General features: G+C 42.3%; 1 protein-coding gene across 13 annotated transcripts in view; it reads right to left on the bottom strand.

Moving 5' to 3' along the window:
- FAT3 (FAT atypical cadherin 3) overlaps window positions 1–17,740 on the bottom strand; it is a 396,171-nt gene that overhangs the window by 317,078 nt on the left and 61,353 nt on the right. Inside the window, exons 1-2 of one of the 13 annotated variants that reach the window (XM_085574845.1) lie at window positions 15,321–15,626; window positions 14,507–14,666 (exon numbers count right to left, since the gene is read on the bottom strand). The exons of 10 other annotated variants lie outside the window; for them this stretch is intronic. The gene's annotated coding sequence lies outside the window, so the exon portion shown is untranslated. Of the gene's footprint in view, window positions 1–14,419; window positions 14,443–14,506; window positions 14,667–15,320; window positions 15,627–17,740 lie in introns of those variants that run through there. 2 more of the 13 variants (XM_085574849.1, XM_085574864.1) reach the window with 2 other exon arrangements.

Here is a 17,740-nt window from a genome sequence, read left to right as displayed (position 1 = left end):
CAATTTTTGCCAAGTATCAGTTCATCAGCAAATGCTTCCACTTGTGAGCAGGGACTGAGCATCATTTTTCTTCCCAAATAAAGGGTGCAAAGGGTCTGTCGGACTCTCCCTTTCCCCTCAAGGCTGAAACATGGCTTGACAAAAATGCAGGAGAAAAGAGGAATAATTTGCCGCCATGTGAGATCTGTCAAAAGTGAATTCCTGGGAGCCACTTAAAAAGGATTTGAGCTTGTCCCTTGGTGGTCTGCCTCTAGGGAAACAAAGGCTGCTATCCAGTTTTCATGCTTTGTGTATCTCAAATCCCTCCGGCTCCTGCTTCTTAGTCACTGTAAAATGGGGATACTTTGGGACAGTACCAAAACGAGCCAGTTATTTTTACAGGGGCTTGCTTATGGAACACATTCAATGATACTGTTTCTAGCTTATCTGGCCTTTTTATTTCCCCATTATGTACACCTACTTTGACCCCCATTGAAGGAGTCCTAGCTTAAAAGTTCTTTCAAGGTGTCAGCAGCAAAAATTCAGCATTTAATGAGTCCCACTCCTGTCACTGCTGCTCTTCCCCTAGCTCTCCCTTCACCACAAAGTAAACTTGGATCCCCTCCAAGCAGCCAGCTTTTAACCAAGCTGCACCTCTGATCCTTAGGGGAAACAACACCCAGAGGCTGCTGAGGATGGGGAACAGGAGTACAGCCTGCCGTGGGGCGTATTCCAGCTGCATACAGTGGGACTTGAGCAGTGATTTGACTGGGCTTTTTACAACTCCATCCTTACCATAATGCAAATAACAATGTTACATAATAATAATAATACAACAACTGAGACGAGACAGTCTTTGTACAAAAGCCTAGAGTAATCTGAATCTCAGCTTTTTATGATATCTGGCAAAACACAACAATGAAATAAGCACTTTTTGAACTGCAGCACTGATGCAAAGGTGATGTACCTGCAGCTTAAAAAGCTTATTCCACCTTTGCCACACAAGGCTCAGCTTCCACCGTGAACTCTCTTCCATGGTTGTTTTCCTGCAAACTCACACCCAGTAACCCCAGCTGCTGCTGGTTGCTGCCTCTGGTCTGCTCTGTGTTTGGGGTACTGCACATGCTCCTTCTGACAGCTTGCAGAGACTTGTATAAACTATTTGGATATAGTTTATAGTAAGAAAGAAGTCCATGAGATTTACAACTACTGTTTCCAGGGCCATAAATAGGTATGTAGGTATAAGGACAGCAGTAAGCTGTTACTCTCAAAGGAAAAAATACTATATATCTCCCTCAGACACTCTGTGTGGGGAGGCAGAGCAGCTCAAATGGTCCAGACCTTTATAGATGGGCAAATCAAGGAAGATTGAAAATAGAGATGCATATACAAAAGCTTCTTCACTGCTGACAGCTCCATGTAAAACACACAACATAAACTGGAGATAAGGGAAAAACAGTGTCAGGTTGGACTAGATGGTATTTAAAGATCTCTCCCAGCCCTATGGTTCTCTCCCATTCTATGGTTCTATGATTATGGGATGCCAAATCAAAATCATGATCATCCAGGAAGGACTTTATAATAAAGAGACTGTAGGATAAAGCTTTTCACTCTACACCAAAGAAGACATATGAATGTAGCCAGGTGCCTTTAAATAAAAACACAATTAAACAGACCAGTCACTTGAGAACTAGCTAGATCATACTGACCTAGTCAGGAAGAAAGAAAAAAAAAACACCATTCTTCAGGCTAGGAACTGGATTCTTGGTTTTGCAGTGCCATATCTTTTCAAGAGAGCTGTGACACGCAGCAGTAGAAAGAGATCATGATGGAAGTGGAAGGAGAAAATATTTTGATTGAGATTCTCAACAAGTCTGAGATTTGAGAACAAAACCTAGATTTAGCAATGACATTATTCTTTCAGTAGGGCAGGAATCTGCAAGGTGTTGGCACTTGCTGCTTTGTCACAGGCTGACGTGAAGCTGTTTCTGGAGCAACACACCGGAGTTGTCTACAACCAGCTAGAGATCTCTACATGGGTCTGGCTGCTAGGCACTGCAGAGCAGCCACCTTTCTGAAAGCCAGCTCCCCAAAACCTGCTTCTCATAAAAGTCTCCAAAAACTTGGACAAACTGTAAAAGCCCATAAGTGTTCACAGAAAAAAAAAAAAAAAAAAAAAAAAGAAGCAAACAAAAAAAAAAAAAAAGGATTGTTGATAAATACGGTGGCTGCTTTCCAACTTTTTCTGCAAAGAAAATCAGAACTGTTGTCATTTGTTTTAAGAGGCAGTATTTAGAAAGAGAGCTCTTGCCATTACTTTTTAAAATTACATCCAGCTCTGGCCATAGTAGTTGGTTAACCTGCCTAAATAAAAAGCAATGCACAGCTACATCAGGGTAAATAAATCATACTTTCTCTCAGATAAGTGGAATACACACTGCAGACATCATGCGGGAAATAGAAAAGTAGATGGAGTCAGCCTTAAACCTAACAGTTGTGAGAAAAACCTAGAAATTTCCTTCCAGCTCATGTGGTAAGGTTCAATCACCGCAAGAAGAAAAGCTTTCCAACAAAGCTGGTCTTGGACAGCTATCAGCATTAGAAATGCCCAAATCCATACAAGGTGCTAAATGCAATCATTTTGAAGGGAATATAATAAAATACTATTTTTGATGTACATGAGGGAGTGCTTGTGGCACTTGGAGAGAGACAGATCTGTCTTGGCTGTGTGGAAGAGCCTCTGATGCCACTTCCACCAGTCACCACCACTCAGAGAGCAGCCCTCAAGGGAAAAGCACAGCACTGGAAGCCTTCAGCATGCTGGAACTCCTTCCACATTCGCATATTTCACCCGTACTGAAACCACGATTCTGCCCCCCCCTCCAATGGTCAGCTCATGCATAGATATTTGAGATGATAATCACTTCTTAGCTAACCATACATTAACTGAAACCACCACAGCTTCAGCTTTCCAACTCGGCCAGTTCAGTCATCACAGTTGGGGGTCCCTCAAAGTCAGTTGCGTGTTTGGAAAGGTTCAACTTTGCAGACACGGCTCAATTAAAAGCTCCACAGAGCACAGATGGCTATTTAAAGCCGAACTGTTCGCTTTTGTTTATTTATAGCAAAACCATTAATTGCTAATCACGTATTTGTTTGCTGGAAAACCGACGCTCCAAAATAAACACCAAGTTTAAAGACTGTTCACAGAACACCGAATGGTATCAGGAACTTACTAAAAGTGCTAAAAATGTAAATCAGAAACATCAAAACACATCAGGACTTCAACTGAAGAAACAAACAACCCATTATTTCTGTGCCAGAAAAGAAGTTACCCATAAGCCGCCAGTTACGCACAGAGTCATCTACAGTCCAGCAGTTATTTATGTCCTGAAGAATAACAGACACCATGGCAGACTGACTATCTGTTGAAAATATCTTCATGGTAATCAGCATATGTTAGATTAAATGAGGTACCTCTTAATGCAGATTTTTGATAATCACCTTGGAAAAATGCCTTTAAAATATTTGGCATAAGAAGCAGAACCTCAGTAAAAGTTTATTTTCATTTATGATCCAGTTTCAAATGTCAAAATCATATAAAATTAAGAAAAGAAAAAAGAAGCTCAGCTTTCTTTTAGCTCTCCTCACTAACAGAGCTCCATGGTTCCCTCTAGAGAAGCATGTTCCTTCCTCAAATATCTACAGAAGCAGTACATGGAAAACCAAGGGAAACTGCCATACAGAGCTAAGATCAGCCCTTTCTCTATGAAACACACTTTAAACAAGCACAGAAGCCAGGCTTCGAGAGGCTCACAAGCAGGCACACTGGGAAAGGAGCAAACTTCCATGGCAGACTGCTATCTACCTCCTGAAATCCCTATGGGTACTGGACTGAGGCACCCACACTCACTGGCTGTCACATAAGCTCTGACTGTGAAGTGCCTCCACCTGTCCTGACAGCAATGCCCTTGAGGTCCCCGATTTTCGTGCATACTTGAAGGTCAGGTTAGTGCACACTTAGCCCATTTCCAGCTGAGGAAACAGGCACAGCATCTCAAGCTCCTTGCTCTAGACTACACAAGAGACCCCTCCTACATACTGCAGTTTTCACTACCTTGCTATGCTGCCCTTGGTACCTGCAGAATCAAGGGCAGGAAGCCTTCCCTACAAAACAATACTCACCAGCATTTATGGCCTAAATTCCCAAAACAGAGGGTCATATGGTTGTGTTTCCCACCACCACTGCCATGGCTACCATTCAAAACTCATCATTTATTAACAGGTCAGGAGTTGGGGTTTAGTCTTCAAAATTACATGTAGATCTTGGAAAGTTAAGTGGACTCTGATAATGAAATGGAGATTAATAAGGCAGAGGTAATAATAATAACAATAACATCAACAACAGTGTTATGACTCCATTATGTTGTTTACAGTGGCATCCACCAAGAACAACAGCCCCATCTCAATGTGTCAACCTTTTCTCTTTGTTCTCCTGGAGAAAGGATCACATGCAGCCAAAAGTCAAGATGCAAAGCCTGGACTCCCAAATCGTGGGCACGCACAGCAAACACTGGGTGGAGTAAATCACTTAAACATGCAAGGCAAGGTCAAGCCCTGTCCCCCTGACCATGAATTCATCATGTCTCCTTTCTGTGCATCAGTTTGCTGCCAGACTCCTTGGTCTGACTGCTCCCTGCCTGCTGGTACCCCACCAGGCTCCTTGGGATCAATCTTCCTAATAGAGCCACCCCATCCCTTAGACACTTTGACAAGCAGAGAAATTGCTAGTGAAGCAACCACATCCCATGCTGAACATCTGACCCATGTCCCCAAGCTGCTGATTCATGTTCCTGAAACAGTCAATCACTGGCTCTACATCTTCTGTTTGTTCACCCAGAGGGGAGTAATCAGTGCTAGCACTCCATACCATCCTACCTGTTCCCTCAAATCCCAGGCATGGCTATGCCACACTGCTCCATCACTCCAGCCTCATCCCAAAGGTGCTGCGATGGGGTGCAGCTCCAAGGAACTCTGTTAGGCAAAGGGACATGGATGTTCCCTCCTACAGCATCCCACAGAAGCAAGCTCATTCTAAATACTCACCATTCTCTTACCATTCTTCTTCTGACAAGAGAAGAGGAAAACTGCCCATATGAAATAAACGGGACTCCAACCTAAATAACAACTCTTAACTTGTGCCCAGTGAGGCTTGCTGCTCCTGAATTTTAAACCTCAGTTTAAAATGAAGTTCCACATAAGGCACAACTTGCAGATAGCTCTTCCTCAAACTCCACCATGCACTGACTGGAAGTCAGCTGCCATTTCAATCTGACACCTGCAAAATCTCCAGAAAGGTTAAAAAAAAACCAAAATAAGTTGTTTCAGAGAGCACGAGCTCAAAGATCAACATCATTGGGAATAATTTAACCTGTTTGCACTGTGTTTTTAAAATGAAACTATGTAGGGGGAAAAAAAATATATAAAATAGCATAAGCTTACAAAGCAAACTTACAAATCTACAACTAAGGGGGAAAAAAGCAGCATGCCTTACTTGTAAAACTACTGTGGGTAAGGACAAAATATCTGTATATAATATTGTTCTGTACCACTTTGATGAGAAAAGACGGCCAATAGCTTTTGGCATATGAAAGCTGCTGTGAGGACTTCAATAATACTGAGTATACTATTAAAAAACCTTCTCATATGCATCCCTAGAATTTATGTTCAAATGCCACTTAATTAAATTTTGTATTCTCCGCCTTTTGGAAAAAATGCTTTTATTTTATTAAATGAAATCTACACAATATATTGTTTCTCTAAAGAAAAAGCATCAGGAGGAATATAAAGTATTTCTTTCAACATTAAAATACACACAACATTTTGAACTTGAAACCAGCTTCCAGTAAGAGAGCACACTTCTAGTTTGAGTGTGTACACACACATGTACAGACCATTTCATCACACCCAGCTGCCCTCATACCTCATGTAACTACACAGCCTGTGACAGTTACAGACATTTTGGAGTTTAAACACTTGCTGCTGTGTTTCTAGGGAATATCCCAAGGTCTAACAGGGTCTTGAAGAATACGAAAGCAGTAATTCTTTTTTTGACATGCAAAAATACTGTTCCCAAGCAGATGTTCCTCAAGTGCATATGAAAACATCCTCTGCAGCCAGTGGAACAATGAGATGTGCAAACATCATGGAGGTAACACACACAGAGCTTCATGCCCATGTGCAGCATCAGTTAAGGGCCACCAACTTCTTTGCAAGAGTTGCAGACACTCTGCACAACGAAACCTAATTATATTCAGGCATAATCCTTTCATGCCACAGCCTGGTGATCACTTTACAGCAGGATAAGCCACCGTGGCCACCAAAGCAGCTGTCCCAGGCTCAATCCCCCTGCTTTTTCCATTTGGTTTGTTTTTTTTTTTTTTTCCTGTTTCTATTTTTTTGTTTTTGTTTGTGTGTGTATGAATGGTTTTGGTATTGGTTTTGCTTGTTTGTTACTGTTGTTTTGGTTTAGTTTGGTTTTTGTTTATTTGTTTTTGTTGATTTTGTTCTCAGTGGGGATTGAGCTGCCCTATTGCAAATATGCCTGTGAACAAAAGGGAGGGAGGGAGATGGGAACGGGTGCCTGGGGCAGGCAGGATCCTTTCCATGACCATGGCAGCTCAAACTGTTTGTTAAACAACAGCCGGAGTTGAGGCAACCAAGATGGTGTGTAAAGAGCAGAAAGTACCTTTGAGAAACATACTGAACACTATCAAAATACCCAAGCCTTAAATAGACACATGAAGTATTTAAATGCTTTCACACCCATAACAAGTTTTGTTTACTGCCCAGCATTTAAACAGCTTTTTCTTTACTATTGTAAAATTGTTCCCAAACAGTGTGAATTCCATGTTACAATGAATAGTAGCACTCTAACCCCTATTTACACTCCATTCAGCAACATAATTCCAGAAATAGCATGCAGGATTTCCACACTAAAAAATAAAACCTGTTCTTGGCTCAAAAGAATTTGTGCAAATTAGCTGACAAGAATTACTTCCTTTTGTTCTTCCTCTCAAGTACAGAATATTAAAGGAAAAGAGACTCACTAACCAAGTAATATGAAAAACTTTTATTAAAACCATTAGAACTACGAAGCATTGTTAACATCCGTCTCGTAATTATATGCAAAACGTTCAGTAACCAAGGAAACAGCCTAGTAATGAAGTTGGAGACTACTGTATGAATGCACCTTCTAAATCACCACCAAGAATGTCTACTCCAGAGGAACTGGCCAGTTTATTAGTGTGTGACACCCTGATTGCTTAGACATGCTACAGCTTAAAAACAAAAAGCTAACAAGCTACTTTTACATAAAGGGCCCTTTTGTTTCCTGTGTATGAACTGCCCCTTCTTAGCATCTAGTTACAGAGCTCCTCTGCAGAGCTGACACTTTCTCTAAGCCTGTGTTCACCTTCACAGGAGTTGTTCAGTAATGATGGGCACTTATTAATTAAATTAGTATTTAAATTAATGAAATCAATTAAACCACATAACCAGCAACAAATGAAGAAGAGATTATGTCCTTTGCCCCAAGTTCTCAGCAAACTGAAATGTCCAACAGGCGAAATACTGAAACTGCAATTTTGTCTAGACCCCACTGGTCTGCAATCTACCTCATTGGCACCAAGCACTACTGCATATTGACTCATGTCCACATTATTAAAATTAATTCAAAAATGAATACTTATGCTCCAATATCAACAGCTCATGCTCTGGGAAATTTCCTAGGAAGGCAGGTTACAGTAAGGAAGCCAATGCAAAATCAACTCCTGCTTTCTGGTGTTAGCACTTAGAGCACCAAACCAAACCCCTGGGTTTTCAGCTCAATTTCAGCAAGCTTTCATTTAGTCTCCCGATTTCTGTGGCAGCTTATTCCACCCAACAACCACTGAATATAAAGCAATCCTGGTGGGGTCAACCACTCTGTCATGCTGAGGATGAACTTTGGAATTCCACTCTTCCAGTATATGAGACGGGAAGAGTCACATGTTTACAACAGCAGACACCTCAACATCCCGCTTCTCCAAATGTCCCCACAGTCTTTCTATGTAATCTTTACATTCCTTTTTGTCCCATTTTTTTCCACAAATGACCAACAACACACACAGTAACAGAGCTCTGTCACTATACTGGATGCTTTCAGGGATGCTGATTTGGTAAAGGAGGTTCCACCTGTACCTTCACACTCCCTCCTCTTTTAGGCTTTGTGTCTTCTGTCTTCCCAAATGACCCCTTTCCCAGTGTAACCCTTGTCATCTCTGTAAGATCTAAAGGCAACTTGTCTGCCCTGCTCTTTCCACTCAAATTGTTTTGGGGAGGGTCTTGTATCATTTACAGAACTTTCATATCTTCAGAATATTCTGATACTTTTTTTTACACTTCCCCTCTTCCAGTTTGCGTAGGGATGATCCTCCTTTTTCCATCCTGAACAGCTTCATCTCCTGGAACACCTCACTGCTTTGCCTTCTGCTTTCACTTCTCAAGCTCCAAAGCTCACTTTCACATACTACAAAAAAGATCTTGCCCAATTAACCTTTAACTGGCTCCTATGCCTAAAATGCTTTCTTAAAAGGCTGTACAAGTTAGGGCCATGGCTTCCTCTCACTACTGTCTCTCTATCAGTATATCCCATTTGTACAGCATGTCTTAATGGGAATTTCTGCATTGTATCATATACCTACAAATCTGGCTTACAGCACCATAATTAGCTGATTAGCAGACTGGCTAAACCCTTTATTTCCTAAAGGCATTGCCCTGTACTCTTGTACCTGAAGCAGCTGTGCACTCAAAGCATTTAAGTGAGCAAACTTTCTCATTCCTGTTCCATTTTACTGTATGATCAGCTCATCCACTTCACCAGCATTTGTTCTTTTTTTTTTTTTTTTTGACCAACAGCCACAACAGCAGTAATGCCAAGAGTATCAAACCTTTCCTAAAAGCCACATCAAAGATGGAATACCTAGAAACACTGCATCAATGAAGTCAGACCCCAGCAATGGTCACAACCATTGTCAGTGTTGTGAGAGCCAGCACATCTTTGTCAGACACTTTCTACTTAATGTAAAAAGTCACAGTTACAATCAGGCCTGCTTAATTAAGAAAACTCTGAATTTAAAAAAGTCTGGAAGGGCACGAGGACATTTCAGTAACTTCCTAAGATGATACTGCTTATGCAGACTCACCAAGAACTCAGCAGCAAGGAAGTGCTAAGGCAATTTGGATTAATTCAATCTTTAATAGGCAGGCTAGATTCAAAACTGTAAATATTAACTACCTCCACAAAATCCACTACCAAAAGAGTAGCTCTCCCAGCCAAGTCAACAGCATCCTCATTTTCAGAGGTAAATGGCACCTACAGCTTGGTTCAGTGGGAAAGTCACTGTTCACTACCATAGGAAACTTGAGTTCTTCACCTCTTCCTTTTTAGTTTACTTATTGTGGTTTATGCTTATCCATCTGTCACGAGGTTTAATTAGTCTTGGTCTGCAAAACACACCAAGTTCCCCTGGAAAACCTCTATCTGCAATCACAGTGATCTACAATCACCCTGCGAGATAGGTAATTTTCTTGGCATCCCCAGAGGACCCAGCACAAGCAGCCAGAGGACAACTCCAAAGACCAGTTTGTACTCAATGCACAATATTCTGCAATCTTCATCCGTAGCTCAAGAATCAAAAGTTTCAGGGGCAGTATTTTGGTGCAACATACAACAGAACTGCTGTGGGAAATAAAATGAAAAGTGCTGGCAAAAACATTATCAACAGCATCTTTCCGCATAAATAAGACAAGTAAAAAATAAAATCAATGCAACAAAAACCTTAAAATGAAAATATTAGGGGAAAAAATTGAAAGCAACAATGCTAACAAAAACACCATGTGGGTTTCTTAAATATCCCAAACAGCCTAAAGTTGCCCAGACTCCTGCATTCATTAACTGTTCAGGACACAGATTTATTTATTTATGGCTCAGAAAAGAATTCCCAGCTCAGAAGCTTTCCAAAGAACAACCCTCCCCAGTTCTGCATGGGTACCATAGCCAACTTGCCCTGCCATTTCTTATTCTGATGCTAATGCAGTTCAAATAACCCAACCCTGCATTTTTTTATCTATGCAATAAGCCTATCTTTAGGTCACTTAGTTGTGTCAGTTTAAATCACAACATTCTCACAGAGGAAAAAAACTTTTTTTTTTTTTTTAGGGACAGAGAAGGCAAAAGAAAAAAAGCTTATTATAAGAACCCTATTTTCTTGTTTGTGATGCCTAATTCAAGCCCCTCTGAATCCTGTGTGAATTTAAACAGCAGTTGAACCACAAGAAACAACAAATTTTAATTAAGATTTGCGGTTACCTTCAAGACAAAGTACCCTGAGAAAACCTAACCATGCACACGCCTATCATATAATATTATTACGTCTTATCCAAAGTCTGCTGGAATACAGGACAAGAGTCTGTTGATCTCTGTGGATTCCAGTTCTCTCTCCTTTGTAAAATAAGCCTGGATTCTGCTACTCCAGCTTTCACAAGCATCCACATAATAATATTCACAAGGCTTCTCAGAAGACGGAAAAACCGTGAAGTTGAAGCCATCCATAAAAGGTATTGGATTTATTCCAGATGTGGAACTGTTTTTAATTAATTTGGAAGCATTTGAAGTATTCCCTCATTAAATATGCTTTGCATTTTACACATGCACATAAGAGAGCAAGAAAACCCAAAACTGAAGCCAAAATCATAATGTCTTATTAAAAAGACTCTGACACCACTTTTAGCAAAATTAGGCTCATATGAAGACAAGATTTACAGCACTGCTATAACACACCAACATCCAAAGCATGCAGTTCCTGCACTACCCATTGATCCCTAAGCAACCTCACCTTGACTTGGAGGACTCACTGGTTGGGAGCTCTCCTATTTCCACTCAGCCCTGCACTTCCCCACACAAGACACTTCCCATTCCCATCACACAGAGTGATCCTAGAAGTTCAAGATATCAGCTCTTGCCTCAGCATGTGCCGCAGTTAAGAGGGACACCACACAATACCAGAAGGCTTCAACTCATACAGAGTATCACCATAATACATCAGAAGGCTTCAGGCATCTTCTCATACAGAGCAACATCATATCACTTCAGAAGGCTGCAAACATCTGCCTGTCTTGTTCTTTAGCCCAACCTTTTATACCCTGATTGTTCATGCATTGCACCTGTGTGCCTCTGTTCCCTTCCTTGACTGGTCAGGGCATTTGGGCACTCCAGGTCTCACTACCTGCAATGCTGCTCACCTGCCCTGCACAGCTGTAGGATGAGGATGAGGCTCAGCCACAGCCCCACTCCCAATTACCACAAACTGCGTGCCTACAAGTTCTATACAGAAGGATGAAACAACTTATGGTAAATCTATGTGCCACATCATCATTACTGGTAAAAATCATAGGATATCCTGAGTTGGAAGGGACCCAGAGGGATCACTGAGGTCCATCTCCTGGCCCTGCACAGAACACCCCCCAAGGAATATGACCACATGCCTGAGAGAGCTGTCCAAATGCTCCTTGAACTCTTGACAGGTTCGGTGCTGTGACCACTTCCCTTGGGAGCCTGTTCAGTGCCCAGCCACCCTCTGGGTGAAGAACCTTTTCCCGATACCCACCCTAAACTCTGCCCAACACAGCCTGATGCCATTCCCTCGTTTCCTATCGCTGGTCACCAGAAAGGAGAGATAAGTGCCTGCCCCTCTGCTTCTGCTCATGAGGATGCTGAAGACCACAAGGAGATCTCCCCTCAGCCTCCTCTTCTGAAGGCTGGAGCCCAGCGAGAGGAAGACTGTGAACAGAGGCACGGGGAGCTAGAAAAAGAAGGCGGCACGTTTCTGCTCCATCTAAACCTGTCTGAGGACAGCACCACCCCAGCAGCGGGAAGCTGCTTGAGACGAGCACCTGTCTCAGCGCACACCGCGCCCCAGCGAGCACCGCTGCATGTTCACGGCACCCAGGCGGTGCCGGCAGTGTCCGCGCCCGGCGCACACCCAGCCGGACCCGCGGCTGCTCCCGGGCTCCGGGACCGCGGCTCCGGGACCGCGGCTCCGGCCTCGGCTCCGGGACCGCGGCTCCGGGACCGCGGCTCCGGCCTCGGCTCCGGGACCGCGGCTCCGGGACCGCGGCTCCGGGACCGCGGCTCCGGGACCGCGGCTCCGGCCTCGGCTCCGGGACCGCGGCTCTCGCCTCCCCTCTAGCGGCTGAGCCGCCGCTCCCGCTGCCCGGCCGGCCTCCGGCACCGAGCTGTGACCGGGGCGGGCACGGCCACCGCGCCCTGCGCTCCGAGCCGCGGCCGGACAGCAGCACCCAGCACAGCTGGGCACAGCTGGGCAGCAGCGCAGCTCTCCTGCTCCCACGGAAACCCAAGATTTCCAGTTCTGAGAGGAGGTGAGCAAATTGCCATGTAGTATGAAGAACCACAACTAAGTTCAGAAGAGTTGTATTTCTAATTGTCTCTCTTAGAGATCCAAAAGAATCACTTATTTGGTGACAAAACTCTCAAACTTTCCCTGCCCTAAGACTAAGTTTTTTATCAGACAACAATGGTTTTGTCTCCAAAGGTCAAATTTAATTCTAGTGATCGCCAAGCAGGTCAGTTTATCAGGGATCAAAATTCTGCCAAATGCTACCAAACTGTATATGGTGTTCTGTTCACAACCAGCACGGAAACATTAACTTCACACTTCTTCACAAGTCATTTTAGTCGGGTTGCTTTTTTTTTTTTTTTTCCCTAAAAAAACCCCAAGCTGGAACATTCCAGTTTCTTTCATTTGGTTGCCAGTGCTAAAATATGCTAACAGCATTAAGGCAAGGGACGACTTGAAGAGCTCGCAATCTGTATTCAGCATAATTAGCAGATGCCAATTTAACTTATTACTGCTTCTTACACTGCTTTCTATATTATAAAAAGAATATCAATGAAAACCTGTTATCTAAATGACTGTTTTCCTAGTGCTGATATAATGCAACAGTAATGGGAAAATAAGAGTCACAAAGCATGTGTTAGAAAATACCTGATTTTGAAATAACATTTATAAACAGCCACAGTACAGAAATAAATGAATGCCTGCAGACAGGACTTTTCTCTCTTCCTTCACACTTTGTATTTTTATACTGTTTTCAAAGTAATTACACATTTAGTGGCATTCCTGGTTATTCAAATAAGCAATGCAACATTCCTGGTAAAGCGATACCACTAAATCAGGTTGCTCAACTGTCTCAGCCACTTATAATTGCAAAGCATAAAAAATGGGCACACTTAAGACGCATTTTCCATGCAGAGAACTAACATCTAAGAAGTAAGAACATAAATAACTGAAAGAAAGCAAACCAAGCCCTAAAATCAGCCCTTTCCAAAATGCCAAACAGTGGGCTGTGTCACAGCTAAGGGGACAGTTAAAGAGAGCACTTCTGCCTGCCTGCAACGCAGAAACACATTAACACATTTTAGAAAACAATGCCCTCTTGAACTAAGAGGCTGTTGAAAGATGTATCCAGCACACACGCACAAAAAAAGCAGTGCACACTAAGGCTGTGGATTAAACAGGTTTCTAACACATAAATGACATAATGATCTAGTCCAGGCATCATTCACTGCTAATTCTTCTTGGTTAAGATGCCTTCCTGCTTACAATTCTGCGTATTACAATGCAGACCAAAAAAATATTTTAATAAAGCATCTTCTGACTCTCAGGCTAAGTTGAAGAGCCTTGTAAGGCTATGCTTCTCCACAGCTTTAATCGATTTCAGCTATAACTTCATTTGCTATGCCTAACAGACAGAGTAAACTTTACCCTTCCCAAGAATTAAGAAGAAACTAACATTTCATACTCCCCCTCTAGCAGTGTATGAAAAGCACAAAACAGAACTGCTGCACACATACCCCCCAATTAAACTGGTCTCTGTGGAAACTAATAACTTTCCACAGTATGCACTGTAATCCAAGTAATAATTTTAAACAGGCATAAGCTGCAGTGTGCTGAACTAAGGCATTCTTACCTTGAGACGGATGCTTGAAGACATTTAGTTACAGTTACAGAGGAGAATGTGCATGTTGCCAAGTATTTGCCATGCACCAGAGTTATGCCTTATCCCACATCTGCACACACACAGACCAACTGGGTGCATGTGCTCCCCAGGTAGAGAAAGAGCACCAGTAAAGATAAGCAGCAGTGATAATGCCCCAGCTTTATGTCTCCATCAGCAGCAAACTAAGCTAGAGAAACCATTTGAGATGAAAAGGGAAACAATTCCAAGAAACAAGATCTTTTTTTTTTTCTCCTCTGGATGCAAAGAGCTTTGCTTGGGTGACCTATAATACCTTAACACAAAAATCTTCACAACCCACCTCCCTCCTGAGCCGTGGAGTTGCACATGTCAAATGACACCACAAACAATGCACAAAGACTAACAAAAATACTAAAGAACCCCTTACCTTTTAGTCAGAGTAAGTGACAGATAACAGCCATGAGAAACTCAGTTGGCACAGCTGCTGTACGTATTTCTCTGCAGACTTCTTTTTAGTGGTCCCAAAAGCACTGAACATAAAAAACCTCCAGCCTGCCTGCTTCATTCTTCAGCAACAGAGATACATGCTGTCACGGTAACGCAAAAAAAAAAAAAAAAAAAAAGGCAAAAGGAACTATAGATCTTAGTTTTTAAAGCCTTTGTGCTTATAGGGAAGAAAAAGAGAGAGTAGGGAAAAGAAAGAACAGAGCATACACTTTTTCTAAGAGAAATGTGGTCTTGGCTATATAAGTAACCACAGCAGAGACCTTCAGTTTGAATTTCCCTGTTTGCAAGCTCCTTTGGAAAAATAAAAAAAAAAAAAAAAAAATCGGTCTTTAGGGGAAAAAAATCAAATGCATGGTTGGGGGGAAGGGAGAGGAGGAGGGGGCAGCTCCTATGTGACATACATATGGAATGAGCATTAGAACAATGCTGACAGGACAGCTAAGCAACTGCACTCTGGGGCAGCAGTTTTCAAAGCAGAGCTTTTGCAGCTTTGCAGAAAGGAGAGGAAAACAATTCAAATTAAAAAAAGCCCTCTGCAAACAGGGGAGGGGGGGGGGAAGAAAAAGCAAAGAATAATAAAAGAAAGGAGCTGTTAATTCAAGAACAACTACCAGACTAGGAAGAAAAAAAAAGAACAAAAATAGTTAGCTAATTTCTGAAAGGGGGGCGGATGGGAACCGCCGCGACTGCTTCCCAGCGATGCAAGCAGAAGCCTTGATGTCTGGTGCACTTACATTTTATGCTGCGCACAGTGGGTCCCCTCCTCCCTGCCTGCCTCCCTCCTCCTCTCCCTCCCTCCATCCCTCCGCCCTCCCTGCCTAGGAAGCTCTCTCTCCCAGGGGACAAGAATTCCAGTGGACCCAATTAACACTGTACTTTGCTGGCTCCTTGGTATGATCGATATTAAGTAAGAGGAGTTTTAGCAGCATTGAAAAATAAAGCAGCCATGTAATGTGCGGCTGATGGAGACTGCATTTTCCTCCTACGTCTCTACTCCCCCAGTCTCGAAACGATCCAACGCAGCAGAAAAAAAAAAAAAAAGAAAAAACACTATTTCAAAAGCATGTGCCAGTACCAGTGATCCAAGCTGCATCAGATATTTGTTAGGAACTTGATGGGAGCCCTCGGCTGCTCATTTCACTAGCTTCGGCAGTACTTTAATAAAGTGGATTTACAAATCAATGGAAGGAATCCAAAGGTTCACAAACAGGCTCTTTCATCAGGTCCGCTGCCTGACCGTACAGGAAGTTTGCTGAAGGGGTCTGGGGACTGTTTCGCCAGCACACTTGTTTTCAATGCACTCCCAACAACACGACTTGTTTGGTTTGCTGAAAGAAAGGCAGTAAGAGGTTCACTGCTTTAAGGGAATGCAGCCTAGTGTGTTTACTGCTTCATTCCTGAAGCACGTGTGGCAAGGCATCCTACAAATTGCAAATTATTTTCATTTGAAGAGGGAAGTTGTTGGGAGGCAGTAACCTTCTTTGGTCCTGTTTTCCCTGATCTATCAATCACAGATTGCTATGAAAAAACAACCCACTACAGGCTCTCTCTATAGAGGAAAAGCAGTTACTAGCATTAACTCTCGCAGTTGCAAATTAATACAATACAGTCCATAACTAATAGAGTCTGCCTGCAAGCCATTAATCTAAGAATAAATGGATGGTTTGCTTAAATCCAACTGGACTGAAATTCACTGGTTAAGTGGTCTCCTTTCCTTTTCCATATTTCTATTTGTATTTGTAAAACTCAGTGGAAAGGAAAGAAAGCTATATTTATTTCCTGTGGCCAGTACAATTCCAAACTAAGAGTATCCATCAGTGAAACTGCCTACAATTACAGGATTTCAGCACCAGTAGCTGCTTTTCCTTTTTTGGTTCTGGGGTGGCCATGATCTTCAAATTAAACCCAAAAAATAGCACTGAGCAATATCCTTGATTGAGCAGCTGGGTTGACCACTGATTTGAATCCATCTTGTTAAATTAATGTTAGATTACATTTCCATACAAATAAGATCAATTAAAAATACTCATAAAACCATGAGATCAAAGGCAGTGAAGAGTTAAATTAATTAACTCAAAAGGCCTCCAATTAAATACTGTTAAGGTTATGATTCTCCCTCTAGCTAACAGAGGGGAAAAAACCCAGCAGCAAGACAAATTTCTGTTAGTGACTACAAGAGCAGATCCATGTATCATACCATTTGTTAAAAATTCTTTATGATTCCAAGTACCATCCTCCATAGTCAGATAAACGTGGGGCATGCAGAAATCCCAAGAAGTGGTTAACTATCCCAAGAAATATCACAAATCAATGGTTTATTTACACAGGAAGATCCAAAAGAGTGCAGCTATACTGCTTATAGACATGAAGGCATGTTTCTTGAGCTGTGGTACTTCCAGGCTCATGTACTTGCACCTGTATTTGTGGTGAAGATGCTGCACTTCACAAGTATCCTTTAGCTGACATGGGTTTTTTTGAGCAAAGGGAAGGAAAGAAGTAGGATCAGGGAAGAAGTACGCATGATTAACAGGCACTAAGCAGGACAACACCGGGTGACAATTGGAAAGAGTGGAAAATAAAAACCATTTTTCACTGGAAATCACAGGAATTTATGTAGATCATCATGTAGATCATGCTTCACAGTTGCTACTGATCCAGCACCACAGCATGGCAAACTGGATTTGAAATGTGATACAGAGATCACTGGTAGTATCAACCTGATAGTCAGAGTCAGCAAAATGACACTTCTCTTTTAGTCCCCTATCCTGAATTAGGGGGCAATGCTAATTGGCTAAAGTGCTCCTGAAAGTGGGCTAAACCTTGTACACAACACTTCTCTGAGCAAGGGGATCAAATCACTTTGCAATTGCTTTGGGACAACATCAGAGTGAATGAACACATACGTACACTCACTCTGGCATTCAAATTGCTTACACAGAAAAACACTTTATAAGGGTATAATGCACTGAATCTACACTGGCTATGGAGACCCAGTGGGTAGTTGCATTTTGGGAAAGGTTGGGGTTTACAGTCACACAGGGGAACATAAGGGCTCTTGGAACCCATAAATGATCCATCAGTTGGTCTGTCATCTCAACACTACCCAGCACTAAGAATGTCTTTATTATCCCTCTTTTGGAGATGATTATTTGAT

This window comes from Lonchura striata, chromosome 1, assembly GCF_050655825.1.
Source record: "Lonchura striata isolate lonStrDom1 chromosome 1, ASM5065582v1, whole genome shotgun sequence".
Classification (NCBI taxonomy): Eukaryota; Metazoa; Chordata; class Aves; order Passeriformes; family Estrildidae; genus Lonchura; species Lonchura striata.
This window is presented reverse-complemented; position numbering and strand designations above follow the sequence as displayed.